This window comes from Anser anser (assembly GCF_964211835.1).
Source record: "Anser anser genome assembly, chromosome: 3".
Classification (NCBI taxonomy): Eukaryota; Metazoa; Chordata; class Aves; order Anseriformes; family Anatidae; genus Anser; species Anser anser.
The window spans coordinates 35,203,844-35,208,419 of NC_139722.1; positions in this window are offsets into that span (position 1 = coordinate 35,203,844).

The following is a 4,576-nucleotide window of genomic DNA, read 5'->3' on the forward strand; positions in this document are numbered from 1 at the left end:
TTTTTTTTTTCTTTTTTTTTTCTTTTTTTTTTTTCCTTTTTTTTTTTTTTTCTCCCAGCATCAAGTCTTTACGTATTCTTGGCAATGGTAGGATTTGCAGCTAAGGTCACTAAAGTCAACCCTTTTCTTCTCCTGGATTACATATGTACCTTTTCAAAAACGAGAAGATATTTTCTCCCTCTCATTTTTTTTCCAGCCTGGGAACAAAATATATCCTGTACTGCCATGAAGACCAGGTGCTGTTTTGTAGGATTCTTTTATGTAGACAATAGAAAGACTGGGGAAAAAAAAATGAGAACAATATGCCATGATAGCAAGCAAGTCCAAAAAAAAAAATCAACCAAACTTGTAACTGAGTGACAGCAATACCAGCCTTAGTATTTTAAGGGCACTGGAAGCCAAACCACTATTGCATTTACAGTCCCTGTGGTCTCACTTCTCTGCTGACTGCAGTTTACCATTCTAATTGCTGGCCAAGATTTATAGATTTAGCCATGATACTCACTGAGCAGCCTAACAATGTTCATTAAAGCAGAGCTAATGCTATTTCTGATGGAAAGTCAAGTTCAGTGAAACTCAAACCTTTGAAAACCAGGAAAGAAATATCTAATGTACGTATCCTACACGAGCTTAGCCCTGTAGAAGAGTTGACTGAAAATGCTCTCCAGCTGCAGTAGGTAGCCGAAGAGCCTTTTGGAGCAGATGGACAGAGCTGTGGTTGCAACAGAAGATGAGCCTTGCTTGGAAAATCAACGTATGGGAGTAGGGTCGCACACTTGGTGCCTCCACGTGGAGGTCCATGGGTTTCATGTCAGTGATTCTGCTCACTCTCCTTCCCAGGTAGCTGATGCTATCTGGCTGCAGTAGTCCTCTTACAAAGGGTTTTGTTGATGTTTTTGTGAGCATCCATCTCTTTTATGATCTAGAAGAGATTTCCAAAGAGAGTTAGGGATCATTTTGTTGAACTTGTTTGCACTTGAGGTAGTGCTAAGCAAAGATGAAGCATGTTATCTAAATGCTCCTTACCCTCCTGTGCACTTTGCATTAGTAGAATGCAAATTGCTAACATGAGACAGAATATATGGCTAATGTACATGCTAGGGGGCCTGGCAAAACAAACAAACAAAAAACAACATACCACCACCACAACAAAACCACAGATCCATGACCTTGGCAGTTTACTCAGATGTCATCACCACAGCAGGAGGCACAAGCCTGAGTTGTTCACCTTTTCTGGTCCAGCTTTGTCCCTCCACTTGTCATACTTTCCTTGTCGAGTTAGCAAATATGCTTTTTTTGGCTGTCTGAAGTGCTTTTTTACTGAAGTCACCCATCAACCTTAAGACAAAAATACTCCTGCATCCTTTCTCTGTGTTAGCTCAAATTTGAAACTCTCAGGGAGATTGGAAGTCTCTAGGTGGGATTCAAGCAACCTCTCAAACATGACGACACCTTCCAGAAACGCGAGGTAAATCAAATTGCAAGCTGCTGCTGTTAGGAAGCAGGTTGTTCCCCACGCACTTGAGCAGAGGTTTGTGGTGTGGGAGCTAGAGACCAGCCACCTGTGCACTCCGCTGTGACCCGGAGGCGTGCAGAGAGGAGGACCATCTATCTCGTCCTCCTTCACTGGAGCAGGGTGAGGTTTCGGTACTGGTCTGACTCAAAGGACGTCCGCGGTCTGAGCGACCGGGTTCCCGCACAGCATCGCAGTGGTTTCCCCCTTACCAGGCAGCAGTTTCTCCCCCGACTTTCCTACCGCAGCTGGGCCACCGTGCAGCCAGGCGTGCAAGGGCCACCATGCAAGAGCCAGCGCCAGAACAAGCACAGGCAGAGAGGCAGCCCAAGCGCCACCGCCCGGTCAGCGCAGCTGTCTGGGAAGGGAGTCACCTCTTCCCAAACTATTTCTGTTTCATCCTGGAGAAGCCAACACAAAATGCTTGAAGAGAGCTTTGAGCACCAGCTCTACCTTTCACTCGGCAGTGACTGAGAGAAACACCTCTGAGGGCTGCAGTGGTTAAATGTTTTCTTTTCCCTGGAGACATGGAGCAGCCTGTGCAGGACGGTGTCTATTAGAAGATCTTTCCAGAGACAAATGCCGGACATCCTTTTCCAAGCCCAGGGCTTTCACTATCACCATGTCCATGAAGAACTTTAAATTTTGGTGCTGCTGAATTTCACGCAAGCCCAACCTGATACATTTGCATACGACGGCAGATGCCGCCATTTCGTGGTTACTTAAACAGGCTCCTCTCCCCCAAAATGGGGGCACGCCCTGACAGGAGAGGGCGGCATCAGCAGTCAGAGCTGCTTCAGCATGAGCAGGCTTGAACCATGTCCTTGTTCCTCAGTGGAAGGTGACAAAAGTGGGGCTGGAAGGTCCCTAAAAACGAGGGGAAGTCGCAGCCCCTGCCAAAGCAGGCTCTGAGTGGGCTTAAGAAACGATCATAAGAAAGATTGTGCCCCACAGCACATTTGGGTTTTATTTAATTGGGTTCCTGGAAACAGTCTTGGACTTGGGTCAAAGAAAGCAGACGGGTTTTTTTCGATGTTTCAAACAGCTGTGGAGGGGAGGGAGAATGACACAAGAGCTATCATCCATTTGGGGTGATCCCAGTTTGAGCTGGGGGAAGATCCCAGGTTTAGAAAGCTATTTCTTTGCAGAAATTTTCTTGCATACATAAAATCTCTGGGTTTCCGCCATTCTTTTTCTCCATGAAGAAGCAAGAACTTGCAGATGTACAACCATAACAAATGTCTCTCACTTGATGAGATAGGCAGAGTTTCACAAAGCTGGGTGGAACAACAGCGACTGCCAAGATGTAGAGAGCTTTGTGTCCTGAGATGTTTAAAAGGGCCTCTTTGGTGAAGACTGGGTTCTCCATAAACATGGTGCAATCTAATCACAGGCACAGAGGGAAACGGGATTCTCCACTGATCTGTGAAGCCTGGATGAGGGTGTTCCTCAGCAAACTGTATTTCTGCCATCCAGGCGCCCATGAGTCTTCCCTGGCAACAACAATCCTCTAAGAGAGGAAGAGGATGCTTAACAAGGAGTCGGGGCACCAAAACAAGTGCAAAAATAAGGACCAAAACTCACAAGAATTTATATAAAAACTTAAATTTTGTAAAAAGGCCAGACTGCTACACAGACTAAAGCATTTTCTTGGAACACTTCCAGAGCCAGAAGAACATCATGGTTTGATAAATTAGCATGTAAGAAGAAAACCTTGTCCATAGTGCAGTTTCTTAAGAGAAAGCTTATATGAATTTTCTAATCATTTTCCTAAATAATTGAAAACTCATTTCCCTTATAGCTTTAGTTATCAGGAGACTTTAATATTAATGCACATTTTCCAACCTCAAACCCTTTACAACCATTAAACAGAATAAAAATTCCAAGTGCTAGAGTTTCACTCCTTCCCAACGTACTTGTGCATGAGGAGTTATCTGATGCCAGTGAAGGACAGCAGTTGTACATCAAGTGCTCCTGCACCCTGGTCTCCACGTTAAGGCTTTGGTTGGGTAAAATTATGCAGTGCAGTGAAAGTTGCTGGCATTATCGCAAGATAAAAAAAACACCTCTGAGTAATTTTGTTCTGTAAGTGCCATTAACATAAAACCTTGGCGAATGGGAAGTTTCTGACAGCTGTATTCCCATTTTTAGCCGTGCATGGCAGCTTGCCCCAATCCCCTTCATAATAATGAGAATTCAAATTTTGAATTAGGGTTTATAATATGGGGAAAAAAATAACCCCACCAGATTCCCCTACTGTGAGATGTAAATCAAGTAATCCTTTCTAGAGTTTTAGCCATAGTCTAAACTAGCTTTACATTTTAAGTCACAGTCTTTATTATTTCAAACATCCTTGTTCAAACACAAAATCAGAGACCTGAAACAAATTGCATGTTAACAGATAAGGCTGCATGACACCTTGAATGCTAATATTTACTTTGAACTTGGTATCTTCAGGTTTCAAACATGCCTCTGCAGAAATGTGACGCTGATTGAATTGATTACCTGCCTCGGCTTTTGTTTCCTCTTTCTCTCTCTCTTTTTTTTCATTGATGTACCTAAAAGATAAGTACATCAGATAGGACCAAGTTTAGGTAAAACCTCCCCATTTCTGAAAGGAGAAAAAGAAGCATGAAGGAAATTTGCACGCTTGTTATCAGATTAGAAACAGCACTCCAGAATTCTCTATCCTGTCTTCCCTTCAGCTAACACAAAGATTTCAAAGCATGAGAGAGGATTCATAAGCCCTTACTACACTTCTGTCAAAATAAATTAAGCCTGTTGTGCAGAGATCTGGCATGCAAGGTTCCTCAGAGCTAGAAAAACAGCTTGAGTGTTTGGGCTTTGAGCTTCCTGTCCACATTAGCAAAACCCATAAAAATTACATTCTGCGTGCTAATTTTATGAACAATGAGTCAACTATAAGCTATTTAAATTCCAGTCACCTTCTACATTGCTTGCTGTATTTAGTTTTCTGGCACTTGCTTTATTTCCACATATGCTTCAAATAGAAACATTGATCAATTTTTATAGCCGTTACACTTTGCTTATTTGTCTTTGGGA